This window comes from Peromyscus californicus, unplaced genomic scaffold (assembly GCF_007827085.1).
Source record: "Peromyscus californicus insignis strain IS unplaced genomic scaffold, ASM782708v3 Scaffold_16__1_contigs__length_79575227, whole genome shotgun sequence".
NCBI classification, from domain to species: domain Eukaryota; kingdom Metazoa; phylum Chordata; class Mammalia; order Rodentia; family Cricetidae; genus Peromyscus; species Peromyscus californicus.
In genome coordinates, this window is record NW_026294458.1 from 77,617,696 (window position 1) to 77,633,942 (window position 16,247).

The window sequence follows — 16,247 nt, forward strand, 5'->3', positions numbered from 1 at the left end:
CTTTCTCACTGGGGAGGTGATGGCACAACACAGCACATTCTCAGGAAGTGGTGAAGGTCAGTTACCACAGCTCCTGCTTTGGGCTTTGGCAATTTTCCTTTTGTGGAGATCCTGTTGAGGACCTGGGTGCCCTTCCCTGGCACCAAACGCAGGCATAGAATGAAAACCCTACTTCAGGATGAATCAAGCTCTAAACACCTGGGCTATGAGGGAGGCGTTAGAGGGAAAATGGATTCCGTCTACTTCACATGTTCCCATGAACACAGGCTCACATGATGAAACATCGAGGACAATTTAAGCAACAGGACAGAGGCCAAGACCAGCAAGAAGAGGCGGGTGACTTCCTGTTGTAAAGTTTCCCAGTTGCAGAACCCTCTACTCAGTCCTGAGAAGTCTGAGGCTCCCTGGGTAAGCTACCTGTGTCAAGATGCCATGGGAGTGAGCAGGGGAAGACTGGCAGACCCCACGGGGGTTTGGAGGGAGAGCAAGTGGGGGTCCCCTGGTCACCTTGTCTTAGAGAAAACAAAAATAAAGGCTTGTGATGCTCACAGCCCACACAACAGTTTACACAGAAGCCCAGTCCCAAGATGGAGTCGCTGCTGCCTTTACATTCACAAAAGAACCGGGAGCAGATGGGCACCAGGGCACTGGAACACTATCCTGAGACCCCAGAGCTTCAGACAGGGGTCAAGATACTGCATCACCAGTATTCCCAGTTTTTCCAGTTTTCTACATAAATGCATATAGTGACATCTTTTAAAGATAAGATTTTTATTTATTAGAAGTTTCATAATGAATGCAATGTAACTTAATCATATCCACCTCCATTTGGTAGCCCATATCTCTCTCTAAACTTTATATCCTCTATTTTTTAAAATATTTACTTGACTTTTAAATTTATGTGTACATGTCAGTGTATATATGCCACATGTGTGCAGGTGCTGCAGGAAGCCAGAAGCGGGTGTTGGATCCCCTGGAGCTGGTATTACAGGAATTGTCTGTCTCACGTGTGCCCTGGGGACTGAACTGGGGTTGCTGGAAAAGCAGCAAGCATTCTTAACTGCTGTTTTAATTAGTTATTATTCTTAACCTGCTGAATTCAGTCAGTGCTTCTCGCATGCATGTGGCCATGGTCACCCACCGGAGCGTGGGTAACCTACCAGGGCCCCCCCCCCCAAGAAGAATGACACTTTCAACTGTGGCAGCCATCAACCGCCCACACTGTGGGCGGGGCCTTGGAAGCCCCTCCTCCTTCCACACCTTTAACTGGCTCCATCCACTGCCAGTCTTAGAAAAGCTCTCAGTTCTGTACTAGTTAATGCACTACCTGAGACGGCAGATGCCAAAACTTCCCACCATACACAATCCTGAAGAGAACTATACCATGACAGCAGCCGCCGTGGGGACAGTGACCTCACAGGCTTGTACGGCCCCTGCTCGGCAGTCACTGGGTTGCTCCTGTTCACTCACTCACCCACTCATCCCGCTACCACGTGCTCTTGGGTCTCTCCTGGTGCCAGACAGGAAGCATCTAGGCTCTTCTTAAGGACGACGGACTCTTCCTCCACTGGTCCCTTCAGCATCTGCACCGGCCCCGTTTCCACTGAGTCTCTACTCCAAATGTTCCAGACACAATGGATGCTACTTAAGAGCCAGTTGGACAGATTGGCTCTCCTGGAGCTGACTGTACTCTCAGACTCTAGAGCACCAAGAGACCCCTGCCTAGGGCTTGGACAGAAGAACCCCATCCCCTAAAGCTCCTAGCAACATTGCATCTCATAGGCTCAGAGGTCTCTGCATCTCCTACTGGCCAGATCTGAGCATCCTAGAGGCCTGCCCTCTGGCCCATGTCTACATCTCTTGCCAACAGGGAAATGATATGCCCTATGGTACCAAGTTATGAGCAGGGGTGGGTCTATGGACGGCCCGCTAGGGTCAGGGACAACCCAGGATATTGTTCACTGATCCAGTAGAAACAGGGTTCCCCATTACCACCGTGTCTGCTCTGCCAGCTGGCCACCCTTTCCCACACAGCCTCAGTTTGCACTACATCCTTTCTGGGAGGTGGCCTGATGACAATGTACCAGCGTCCCTCAGCAGCTCTTCTTTCCATTCACGGCTTACAGTCCAGTGCAGCCTCCATGTCACAGTGTGGAGTCCCTGTCCCAGGAAGGTGGTTGGTGCTATGGCGTCCCTGTTGCTCTCACAGTTCACCCCCGTCCTCTCCTGTCATGGCATCTACCTCAGGTGCTACAAGAAGCAGTGGCTGCGGATGCCATCCTCCTCCTTGTGACATGGCAGCAGTGCAGGGACCCAGCCCTACAGTAGGTGAGCTTGGGGTGGTGATGGTGGTCGGGGAAGGGGCAGGCCACAGGGTTCAGATCCTGGAAGATCCCAGGTGAGCCTAGGAGATCTTCAGTATGACCTCGGCTGTCCTCTTGCCTGCCAGAGGCCTTGAGAACAGCTCTTATGAGCCTGACCGTGGTGGGGATACTGGGATTATCTGGATCAGAATCCCACACCAGCACCGTTCCCCAAGCACAATGCTTACTTAGTGTGACAGCTACCTGGCCAGGCCTTTTAAAGTCTGAGCACCCAGGGAGTCATGGGATGACATCTTAGGAAAGACACATGCTGGACACACATGCATACGACACATATATACACCACACACACACACCACAGACACATGAGCACACATATATATGTAATAGATACTCATACATGGTCATGTACATGCATGCCCCACATCACACACACACACACACACACACACACACACACACACACACACACACACACAAACCCAAAAAAACTACACAGACATAAATTAAACATACCCCATACACATAGGCATGCATGTGCATACCAGCACACTTCACACAGACACACGTACATATCACACATGTGCGTGTGCACAAACATACATATCACACATTTACACATACAAACACATCGTCCCTCACACAGGTGAGTGTGGAAGTAGATTTATCAGGGCTAGGGTGTGAAGAGAGGGGGGATTAGCTGAGGCAGAAAGAAGCAGACACAACATGCTTGCTCCTGCAGAAAGCCCTGGGAATTTCCTCCATAGCTCCAGTCATACCTGGACCCTCCACCTCCGGCCTGGGGCTAGGAAACCCTCTCCGCAAAAAGATCTCCTGTCTCTGCTGTTTTTGCAGCCACCACATCTCTGGAGGCCCAGATAGTGTATGAGATCCTAGAGGCAAAGCTGGAGGTCTGTGCATCTGTGCCTATTCTTCACCAGCCTGAACCCGTGTTCTCACCTCTGGGTATTCCTAATGTGCCCCATGGTTCTTCCTAAAGGTTTCAAGGTCCCTCTCCTTGATGGGCATCAGTACAACAGGACCTTGAAACAGTTTTCTTCCAGACACCCTGGACTTGGGCCACAGGATCCATACCAGGGCTTTCTCCTGCTGCTTGGAAAAGACTACCTGAGGTGTCCTCTGTAAGAGCAGCAGGGACAGGGCCCCCACTCACCACTTGGCTCCTTGGAGGCCTTGGCTCAGCTGTGGGGTTCTTCAGCTCCTACTCAGCTGGCTCTGGGGACTTCTCTGGCAGACACACCTTAGCCTGGTGCTTCCTCTTTTGACTCAGTTCCCGGGAGGAAGTGGAGTGACCTGTGGCTGGTTGCCCTACACATGGGCCTCACCTCAGTCCTCTGTGCCCCACTTGCTCTCAGCAGCTACAAGGCAGGGGTGGGACACGGCAGTGAGGAAGCGCTCCCATGAAGAGAAGTGGACCAGGGGAGAGAGGGCAGCTGCTTGGGACAGCAGTCTGGAGACACCGAGGCATTCCCTAACATGTCAAGGATGGGTCGGGGTCCAGGGGTTGGTGAGCAGGGCTGGTTCTGGCAGGTTCATGCTCCAGATGTGGGGAGGTCTGGCTTAGGCAGGAGCACCAGGAGCAGCAACTCATGAAAAAATCAGCACAGCTCAGCTGGACCCTTTCCTTTGCCCACCTCCAGCCTCCTCTGACATTAGACTGCAGTTTCCTTGGCCTTTCAATGTGGATGAAAGACCAGCAACTTCCCAGGAATCTCCCAGGCCTTCAGGCCCCATTGGAACTGCTGAGCACCCAGCCTCATGGACTGAGCAGCTACCGGCTTCTCAGCCTCTCCAGTGTGTAGATGGCTATCAAGCTCCCACTGTGTAAATTGAGATAATAAATTCCTTTTTATAGCATAGATTCATCCCATTGGTTATTTTCCTCTCCCGGAGCCACGGCTGACACAACAGAATATATGGTGTCCTGGGGTACACCTTTCAAACATCATTACATTTTTTGCTACTGAGGTGTTGGTCCCAAAGAGTCAATCAGCACGGTATTTAAGAGATTCCCAGAATTAAAACTGATGACCAGACCCAAAGGAGTCCATTTCTTTGTAGTTATGAACATGATCATAGTTTCCATTTTATAAAAATATGCGCTTATATGTTTTTTCTCTTTCTTGTGTCCTCATTTATATGACTTAACTCAGTCTGAGTCCTTGGAACTTTGATTCTTATAAATACCATAAATGGTCACTTTATTACATTCATTCCAAACTTTTAATTTCTCTTCCATGCTTCATGAAATGATGGGCCAAGGTCCAAATCCTGATAAGATTCTGGAGTTATGTTAATACATTGCCTTGTTGTTGTTTTACATTTACTCTCTCATAAAGAATTTTAATTCTAAAATAAGGACACTAAAATTAAGCCTTAGAAGGAAGCTACCTGCCTATCTATCGATCTGTCTGTCTATATCTATCTATCTATCTATCTATCTATCTATCTATCTATCTATCTATCTATCATCTATCTTCTATCATCTACCCTTTCTTTTCTAACTCAGCCCTCCATGCACTCTGGATTTGTGTAGATATAGTAACTGGGCCTGTTTATATGCCTTTCTGCTAGTAAGGATATTATAGGAAGCAGAATGGTTAGTGATTCATTGCAATTCTCTCTTCATGTTGATTTGTGTTAGTTAGCTGTGCTGTTTAGTTTTTTGGTCAACTTGACACAAGCTAGAGTCATGGGGAAGAGGGGGCCTCACCTGAGAAAATGCTTCCATCAGATTGCCTGTAGGCAAGTTTGTGGAGGCATTTTCTCAATTAAGGATTGATGCGGGTGGGCCAGCCCACTATGGGTCCTGAGTGGCAAAAGAAAGGCTGATCAAGCTGTAAGCAGTGCTCCTTCATGGCCTCTATCTCCATTCCTGCTTTCAGGTTCCTGTCTTCAGTTCTTGCCCTGACTTTATGCAGCAATGGAGTGTGATCTGAGAGTTGTAAACTGAAATAAACCCTTTCCTCCCAAAGTTGCCTTTGGTAAGTGCCTTATCACAGAAATAGAGAGCAAACTAGAGTAGAAATTGGTACCAGATAGTGGACCTGACCATGTTGTTTTGCAGATAATTCTGAAAATATTTGGAATTTTGGGCTGGAAAATCCATTACTGCTCAAAGCTTAATGGGCTATATTCTATTGGAGCCTGGAAGGTAATGCTGAGAGCTTTCCAGACAATGGAGGCCTGGCTTGGGAAGTTTATTAGAGAAGTTTGAGAGTTCCTCAAAGACTCTATCAGGGCCATTTGTTTTATATTTCAAATTAAGAATGTGATTTCTGGTCAGCTGGAGTTGGCGAATCAGCTGGGATTAAGAAGAGACCAGCACCACTGAAGTGAAACCTTTGTGTTACTGGGACAGTCTGTGTTGGTCAGCTGGGGCTGAGAAATTAGTGATGATTAAGAAGAGCATCACTGAGGTGAAATCTTCTGGGCAGTCTTTTCTCAGGGTCAGCACACAGACACTGTAGGCCACAGAGGCCATGGCTGCATCTTGAGCTGGCAGCAAGACTTGGTCATCTGTAAGAGTCTCCCAGGTGGTACTTGTTTTGAAGGCCTGAAGGGTCATGGAGAGCAGCTGAAGCTTGGCACTGTGTGGCAGGGCTAGAGTCTCCCCAAGTGTCACTGCTTTAGAGGCACTGGGCCTGGGAGAATGGAGCTGATAAATAAGGACTAAGTCTCCTGCCATAGCCAACTTTATTCAGGGCCTCAGACAATTTATACTCTGAGGGTTAAGAAGGTCACAGGAGTAATTTTCTCATGAGTTCATGCTGTATACAATCACAAGGACAAGCCACATGTGGCAAAAACATGTTTTTCTGTAGAGGCATATAAAGGATAGTTTAAACATTTAATTGAATAATAACAGCAAGCAGTAATGAATAATCTGAAGTAAACTCATACCTATCGCTGCAACTGGGTGGAGCATGAAAGCACATTCCAAAAACAGTTTCTCCTGAAGAAACTGAAGTCACAAGACTCTTGTTTCCTTGGAGTGTTCTCACAAGCACTCAAAATTCTCCTCACATAAATCCATTCCTAGGAGGACCATGTTCCGACACCTGAGGACAGGCCAGGTGAGGGAAAGATGGTCAAATGAAGCCTCAGTTGCAACAATGACCTCAGAAATTGGAGGTTCCCGGGCAGTGGGATGACCACCAAGGACAGCAGCAGTTGTGGGGTGGACTCATCCTGAGCCTGGGAGATGAGATAGGTTTGCTGTGAGTGGCAGAATCAGACAGGTGGAGTTATCAAAAACCTTTGCACTCAGAGGATCTTGAGTAAGTACCAGATATCAAATACTAATCTATTGGAACACTGGGTTTCAGTTTTGCTTCAGTTGGATTGTAACTGTGTCCTGATTCTTCCCTACTGAAGCAAGGAGTATGTAACTTATTTTTAATTTTACTGGAGTCACAGTTGAGAGAGACTTTGGACTTTTAAGAAGACATTGGATATTTTAAAGAGACTAAACTTAAAGTGTTTGAATTTTGAAAAGTGTCAGATTTTCAGATTTACTACATTTTATAATGTGATATTAATGTGAGAGGTCTTGGGGATAAATAAAAAGTTATATTTTAATAGTGATGCATTTGTGTTTCAAGTTGACAAGGAGTCAATTGTGATGGCTAGGGTTTTTTTTTTTTCCACTTGACATGAGCTAGAGTAATCTGGGAAGAAGAAATCTCAATGAGAAAATGCTTCCCCCATATTACCCACAGGTATTTTCTTGATTAATGATCGATGTGGGAGGAGCCAGCCCTCTATGGTCAGTGTTGCTCCTAGTCAGGTGTAACACGGGTTGCTAAATGGTCTTTTTAATAAAAAACCCAGGGCCAGGTATTGGGGTGAAAGCTGAAAGATCAAAGAGCAAGCCAGCCATGTTTTACCTCTAGAAAATCCTCAGCCCAAGAGAGAGCTACTTCCTGTATACTCAAGCCTATATACTTTTCTGTGCCCTGCCATCTTTCTTCCTTTCTCTGCCTAGCTCTTCCTGTCTGTCTGTCCAAACTCCTATGGTTAACTAGTGTTGGGATTAAAGGCATGTGCCACCATACCTGGCTCTGTTCCCAGTGTGGCCTTGAACTCACAGAGATTCAAATGAATCTCTGCCTCCTGAATGCTAAGATTAAAGGCATGTGCTACCATTGCCTGACCTCTATGTTTAATATAGTGACTGGCTTTTTCCTCTGATCCCCAGTCAAGCTTTATTTGTTAGAACACAAATAAAATATCACCACAGTCAGGTGGTACTGGGCGGTATTAAAAAGCAAGCTGAGTGAATGATGGAGAGCAAGCTAGTCAGCAGCGTTCCTCTGTGGCCTCTTCTTCAGCTCCCTTTCCAGGTTTCTGTCTTGACTTCCTTCAGTGATGGACTATTATTTGAAGTATATGATGAGATATTACCCTGCCCCCTCCCCCGGTTGCTTTCTGTCAGTGTTTTATCATAGCAATAGAAAGTGAACTAAGATCTCAGCTTCGTGTTGCTGATAAAATACCAGGGAGAACCCCCAACTTAAGTAAGAAAGGATTTATTCTGGCTCACGTTTTCAGAGGTTTCAGTCTGTGGTCACCTGGCTTGATTGTGTTTAGGTCTGTGGTGGGCAGAACTGGTGGAAAGGTCGGTTGGACTAAATCCACTTCCCTCCTAGAGCACTGCCCAAGGCAGGGGGAGAGAGGGAAGGAGTGGGGAGAGAGGGGCCAATGGTGAGTTAGACTACTCAGGGCCCACTCTTCTGAAGTAGGACCCCCTTTCTAAATTTCCATCAACATCCCTAGACCCTACACAATACAACCCTACCAAGATGCACCCATTGATGAGGGGAGAACCATTATGACCCATTTATTTCTCTAAAGTGCCACCTTTGAACCAAACCTTCAACACATGGTGTAGATGGACTTTTCTTTCCCACCCACCGGTTCCCAAATAACTGAGGAGACTTAATATTGAATTATAAATGGTAGGCCCAATGTGTGGGATGACTCTGCCCTAACAGGTCTGAGTGCCAGCTGGCCCAAACCAGTAATGAGAGCATGTGTATAAGATACTTCCTAAGAACCAACCTGGGTCTGCCAAAGGTCCTTAGCAACAGCAGCTGAAACATGATCTGTGATGACCTGGACCAATGAGAGGCAGCCATGTCACACCAGCAGATGCATATTTATCAGACATTCCCCCAGGGTGGGGTGGAGGGTATATAAGGCTTGTCTCTTCCTGAATAAACTGGGCTTGCTTTGACATCCTCCCAGAGTCTGTGTCATTGACTCGCCCCCTCCCCCAAAGGGAACCTGAAAAGGGAACCTCATAGGAACTTGCCACAGGCTGATAGCTCAGGCTTGTTACTAACTAGCTCTTCCAGCTTAAAATAACCCATTTCTATTAATCTACATTCTGCCAAGTGGCATTACCTCATCTTGCACCTCCTGTTTCCTCTTGGTGTCTCTCTGATGACTCCTCTGGCTTGGCCTTTCTTCTTCCCAGTGTCCTTAGTCTGGTTCTCCAGCCTAACCTTATCCTGTTCTGCTATTGGCCGGTCAGCTTCTTTATTAAACCAATCACAGCATAATTTACACAGTGTACAGAAAAATTATTCCACAGCAACATGGGTCTTTGGGACAGTTTAGATCTAAACCAAGATTTCAAAGAAGTCAATATCCAGCCACCATCTTCTGTAGCTAGAGTTTTCCTGCCTGGCTCACAGTCAGGACAAATCTCTCTCACCTGCCAGTCCCACAGCCGCTCAGACCCGACCAAGTAAACACAGAGACTTATATTGGTTACAAACTATATGGCCATGGCAGGCTTCTAGCTAACTGTTCTTACAGCTTAAATTAATCCATTTCCATTAATCTATACCTTGCCACATGGCTCGTGGCTTACCGGCATTCACATGCTGTTTGTCATCATGGCGGCTGGCAGTGTCTCTCTGACTCAGCCTTCCACTTCCCAGCTTTATTCTTCTCCTTGTCCCGCCTATACTTCCTGCCTGGCCACTGACCAATCAGTGATTTATTTATTGACCAATAGAGCAATGCATTTGCCATACAGAACATCCCACAGCAATCTTCTGGCCCATTTTTCATGTGCAGAATGCTCATTCTTCCATGACATTAACCTTCATGGACACCCCCTCCATCTTTTGTTAGATTCTGGGTGGCATTTCTCTAAAGTTCTTCTCAAGGTTATCTTTAAAATAGATGATGTGTGACCCTGGAGTGCTTGGTGCTTACTGGTCCATGGGATGGTGCACCAAGCATACAAAAATTTAATGAAATTGCATGTTTTAATTTAGCATTTTGTTTGTAATTTAAATTCTAATCATATTCATAATTGTTTTATTATAAAATATTTATTCTTCTCCAACTTCCAAGCATTATTGAGGCTCTTGGATTTGCTTGTGTATTTGAGAAACATGGAGATCCTTAGCCTGGGTGGGTAGCACAGTATCAAGAAGAGAGGTTAGCATGGCCTAATTGAGTTGAGTGCTCTTCCTGTGAGGGCAAAGACCAGACTATTCAGAAACTGACAATTTGTTGGATCATGGATGCAACTGTAATCCCATTGGCTCCTTACAGCACTTCACATGCACCCACAGAAATTAGGGGTGTGAAAAGAGAACCATGCCTAAGTTCACCCAAGCCTGGTCCCCATGTAGACTTTTAGGGTGTATTTCCTAATATAAAACATCAAATTCAACTTTGGGGTCTCATTTCCCATCTCCAAATGCTGTTTCCTCCCTGAGGGTTCTGTCATGATCTCAGCTAGAGACAGATTTCCCTCCATAAACGCTTACACAATAAGAAAGCAGAGCAATGGGAAGGAAAAGATGGAGTCAGGTAGACAGTGGTAGAACTAGACAATCCCTCTGGGGACCACCATAACTAAAGCAGGTGAAACTTAAGGGATGCAAAACTACTGGGGCACCGGATAGTCATATGGCCTCAGAGCATCCCCCACCCATTGGCTAATTAATTACTATATGAAGCATCCTGTGTCAGTGGAGAGGTCTGGGTGACAGGGCAGCCATTTGTCCACGTGATGGTCATTCTGATGTCATGCAGTGCCTGCTCTGATGCACAGGTGTGGGCTCGGCATCAAATATTCAAGACTCTGTGCATCCTCCCAGGCTCGAATCAAGGACACATGATACTTATTCTGAGTTTAACAGTAAGGCTGTTGTCAGGAACCACACACTGCAGAGCATTTTACAAAATAACTGTGCAGAACTCTCAAAACATCTGTTGCAGCAAACAAAGCAAGCAGACAACCACAGAAACAACAAAGCTGTAGCCAAAGGAGGATTCTAAGTGAGAGACCACAGACTTGCAAGGATCCAGTGTTCCGCAGGAGGATTTGGTGCCGTCTCGAATAACTGGCATTTGCATACAGACTTGTGTATTCAACAAGATCATTTGTCACCCATGTTAACTTTCTTGGGTGAAATAAAATAAAAACATTAAAAAAATCAGTTTTCTTAGAAGAACAATTCTGGGATAGGGTGTTATTTGTAGTGATTTCAACTAACTTCCAAATGATTTAGCCAACAAGGGGGAGGGAGGAAAAGGGAGGGGAGACAGCCAACAAGAGACTATGGGAACACGTTTTCAATCAAGGGTCCGCAGGCAAATGTTTTCTTAGACTTCTGCAGGTCTGATGTTCTTCAAATTTCTGCAGTAAAGAAAATCTACACAGTGGCACACCTATGTACAGCCTTTGTTCTGAGACTTCAGCCTGTGTCCTCTGCCCTGTAAACTTCAAGCCCAGACTGGTCTTTGGTTCTCCGTCCTCAGAACACACTGGTGGCTGGTGCCTCTGTTGTAGGAGGAAGCATGTCAAAGTCCTTGAAATGGGAGAAGAAAACCTATTATTTTTCCTGCAATTTTTGCCCCAGGTGTTACCGGTTCCTGGGGCCTGTGTGTGGCCTTATGGCATGACACCCATCTGCAGAGCTGTCTCTGAGCGATGCTTAACCTGAGGGGCTTAAAGCCTTTTGATTCTATTTTACTTTCCACTTGCAGTGACTGAATAATTCAAGCAGGCGTCATCAGAAAGGAAGGAAGGCAAAGGACTGTTCTGGAAATGCGTTTGAGAATATCTCAGAAGGAGGTTTATCTTTTAAAGTGTGTTTACAGAGCCCAGTTTTAATTTGCACATTGGTAGGGTTCCTCTTGTTCCCATGGTGTACCAGGCACAGTGCTGGGATGGTCCTTGGTGCTGTGTGAACTGGAAAATAGTCAGATGTCTACCCATAAAAGCAGGGAATAGCTAGAATACACAAACAAGGCAACAGGGTCCAGGAAAAACCAAAGAAGTTCTGGCACTGTGACAACCCAGTGCCTCCTCTCCTCCTTGGAAACTTTTTTCTTTTCTCCCTATTGACTTTTCATTTTATTTTTATTCTTTGTTTTTGCTTGACAAATAGTGTTTGCACAGATATCTACAGTGCAATGCCTGCGTTGATTCATGTGTGCATAGTGATCCTCCTAGGGAAATTTCCATATTCATTTCTTCAAAGTTTTATCCGTATTGTGAATACTTTCAAAATTCCATCTTCTAGCTTGAGATTTAGAATTTATTATAATCTCAATCTCTCTCCATCCCCCCCTCCTTCACCTCCTCCCCTTCCCTTCTTTTTCTCCTTTTCTTCCCTCATCTGTAGTTTTAGAAGCTGAACATGGACTCCAAGGCCTTGAACATGTTAGGCAAGTATGCTACCAATGAGCTATCCCTTGCTTCACTGAAATGTTGAAAGTGAGCAGAGCCACCTGACTCAGGTGAGCAGGGAGAGCCACAGCCAGCTGAGCTTAGGAAGTAGAACCGAGGAAGAGGAAGACAGGATCAAAATGCAGGAGGGGTCTTGCTCGGAGACCAGGTTTATAGACGAGTTTGACCTCAAGCCATGCCCTTCCCTATTGGCCAGGAGCAGTGCTTTTGTTTCGTTAGAACAAGGCCTTTAGTTCCAGGGTGCTGGCAAACTGGTACTGAGACATGGCTGTCCTTGTGCCAGGATCTCCCTCAAGCAAGAAAGAGTGGAGGGAAGAGGCATGCTTTCATCTTTGCTCCTTCTCTGAACTTCAAGAGATAATTATTAAGGCCTTTAAAAAAACTCATTAGTTCCCTCATCTGCATAGAGATTGGAATTTGTTAACTGATCATTAATGCATTTCCCCCTTTTAATTAAAATTCATTGCTAGAGGAGAGTATGAGTGTTCTGGGGAGGTGCATAAAAGACAGAAAGGTGAGTTAGTGTCCCCGTGACCAGCAGTGTTTGGGGTGGGGACTTTGGTAGTTAGTAAGTGGGCTAGAAGCCCTAAACATCTTGCAGTGTGTGGGATACCCCTACTGAGGAGAAATTGTTGGCTCCCAGTGCCCATCCCTGCCTCTCTAGCAAATACCCACACACACCTAGACTTCCTCAGACAATAGAAATGAATTGTGAAGAGCCTCCATTGAACTCCCACCAGGCCTGGGAAGTGATTTCCATGAACTTCTAGGGGCTCAGGACTGACTCCTGGGCTGTAATCTTGCTGTGTGCCTTTGTGGCTCAGGTAAGGTCCACTGACTACAGATGGGCAGCTTAGCACCTCATCAGATGCTTATATGAAAACCACCACCCAACAGCTTCATCACCTACCCAGCATCAAGCCTAAGTGCTTGAGATGACCATTTTGCTGACAGGGATACAAGCATTCATGAATTGTCCTGGATCTCCAGGACCCCAGGCCAAGCCCAGGCAGCCTAGTGGTTGGTCCCCTGCCCCTCTCTGCTTGGCTCCCCTTGGCAGCCCTGCCTCCCTGCAGCAACTGGCCATTTCCCTCTTTTCTCTGGCTTAAGTCAGGTGGGGATGTTTGCTGGGTTTGAAATCATCACAAGCCTAAGAGAGGCGACCCTGTGTGCTCTGCTCTTGCTCATGTGCTGCAGAATGTGGAGCCAGAGACAGGCTTCAGCATCACTTTTAGGAAACGAAGTTAAACTTGACACTTCACACAAATGTGAAGCTGCCCCTCTTAATTTGACTCCACAGTGTTTCTTTCTTTCTTTTTTTGGTGTGTGTGTGTGTGTGTGTGTGTGTGTGTGTGTGTGTGTGTGTGTGTGTGTGCGCGCGTGTGTTTGAAGCAGGAAAATGTAGCTTTTATTGTTCAAGGTCAATTTTTGATAATTAAAAAAGGGAAGTTATCAGTGAAGCCAAAAGCTGTTATTAATTAAAATTTTTTCCTTTTCCATCTTTCTCTCCCTCCTCCTCCCCTCCTCCTCTTCTCTCTGCCACCCCCCTCTTCCCCCCAAGTACTGGGAACTGAAATAGAGCCTCAAGCATGCAGACAAGTGCTAAGATCTACTACTGAGCTATGTATGCGCCAAAGGCACGTTTTACCACTTTTTTGTTACTATTAATTTTTACAAAAAATTAGACAGAGTCCCACTAAATTGCTTGGGTTGGCTTTGAGCTTACTTCTTGGTCCAGGCTGGTACTGAATTTATGATCTTCTTGCCTCCTTAGCAGTGCTGGTTATAGGCTTGCACCACCAGGCTCTGATAGCCTAATTTATAATTTTTCTTCTTTCAGTCCTCCTTTGAAACTGGTCTTACCGCTTTCCTGGAAGCATCACCAGGATCTACTTATTTACTGAGCATCAGAGTTTAATGTGCTGGAATCCCACCGTCATAACCACCTCTTGAAGTTAGAACATGACTGCTGTTGTACCAAACATCCACCACTGTGAATGCTTTTACCCCATGTCTTGTTCATGGGTGACGAGGATAGCTGTTGGCCTTTTATTTGAATTGCCAAGCTGAACTATTTCAGATAAATTATCGTCAATGTTTTTTCCTCATCAAAGATAAAACTGCTTCAGCCTAGACTGTCAGAATGAGGCTTGAGGGGAAGTCCCAGCCCCGACACTGAAAGGAACCACGACAGCAGCAGACATCCAGCTGCTGTCCTTTTGTTTTGTAAGTTAGATATCATTATCATGATTTGACTTACTAGAAAGAAAAGGCATTATGTCTGTTACACAATGAAGATCAGATTCTCAACTCTTCAGACACTTAGGGAAATTCTTTGAGACGAAAGAGAGAATTTCCCAGAACTTTCTTGCCAGAGTTGACTTCCAAGCTGACTCATGAACACTCTAGAAAACTTCAAGCACTTCGGAGCTATAGCCTTCTCCTGGGGAGTCCTGGCCTTACATTGGCCTTGGTCTAAATTATTCATGGCCAACACTCTTCTGTGCTGGCTGGTTTTTGTTGTTTTGTTTTTTAATTTTATAAACTTGACACAAGCTAGAGTCATCTGGGAAGAGGGAACCTCAATTGAGAAAATGCCTCCATCAGATTGGTCTGTAAGCAAGGCTCTCAGGAATATTTTCTGAATTAATGATTGATATGAGAGGGCCCAGCCCACTGTGGGGGATGGCACCATGGGCAGTTGGTCCTGGGAGGTATAAGAGAGGTAGCTGAATGTGAGCCTGGAGAGCAAGCCGGCAAGCAGTGTTCCTCCATAGTCTCTGCTCCAGTTTCTGCCTCCAGGTTTCATCTTGATTTCCCTTTATGATGGAGTATAACCTGTTAGATGAAAATAAATCCTTTCTTCCCAGCCTTCTGTAGGTGATGTTGTTTACCACAGCAATAGAAAGCAAACAAGAATCAACTTCATTCACTCATTTTCCCTTGTACTTCTTGGGCTGAGAAGAGGCCTATTCAATAACATTGTAGTCTAAAGCTCATTGGCAATGTGTGTGTGAGTCGGTCTTGTGTGTGTGTGTGTGTGTGTGTGTGTGTGTGAGAGAGAGAGAGAGAGAGAGAGAGAGAGAGAGAGAGAGAGAGAGAGAGAGAGAGAGAGAGAGAGAGAGGAGGGAGAGAGAGAGAGGAGAGGAGGGAGAGAGGGCTATGCAGGAGATGGGATGGTGGTGGTGATGTCTAGACACTCCAGTACATTCACCTCTATGCAGACACCCTCTCAAGCATTAGGGATTTGGGGGAATTGGTGCTATATCTCCAGCATTTTCACCTTTGAGTTGTGTGACTTGGGCAGAATGGTGGGGAGAATAATGGCTTCCTCAAATCTATGTCCTAATTCTTGGAACTCATGGGCAAGCCATGTGGCATGATAAGGGGATTTATGATCATGATTAAGTAAAGGATTTGGGGGTGGGCAGAGGCTGCTAGCTTTTCTTGGTGGGTTCCATGTCACTCTAGTGACCTTTAATGATACAAGAGAGAGCAGGAGGGTGACATGAGGAGACGAAGATGCAGAAGTGGAGGTCGGTGGACACAGGACAGCAGCCAAAGAATGAGGATAGCCCCAGGAAACCCCTGCAGGAGGAATGCAGTCCTGTGATCCACATGAGACTTGTGTCTGGGACTCTAAGGAGACACTATGGTGAGGAGCTAAGTTGTGCTGATCTGTAATAGCCACAAAGGGAAGCTGACAGTTTTCTGAATTAGAGGCGGTTACACATTTAAAATGGAGCTACTTATGCTTAGATTGTGCAGAGATGAATGTTGTCATGAGTGTGTTTTAGCAACGAATCCAAGGTGTCTATTCGCCGAAGCCTCCATGGCCTGATCTCTGTGGTACCAGGGGCCACTAGTTGACTGTGATTGATAACTTTTGGTTTTCATGTTGAAATCCCCTCTTGACTTTCTAGAGACTCACATCCTGAAGTGAAGGAGGCCAGGACAAGGGCTACTCTGGTGCAGATAAGTGTCCCACAAAGGCCCGTGTTATGAGCTGGTCTCCAGCCTGATGCTACTGAGAGATGGTGCCAGCTTTCAAAGGCAGGGTCTAGTTGGAGGTTTTCTGGCCACTGGGGGCAGCCTTTGAAGGGGCCATTGTGACCCCTGCCTTCCCCTTCCCTTCTTTTGCGTCTACACTGTGAGGTGAATGCTTTTGCTGAGTAAGT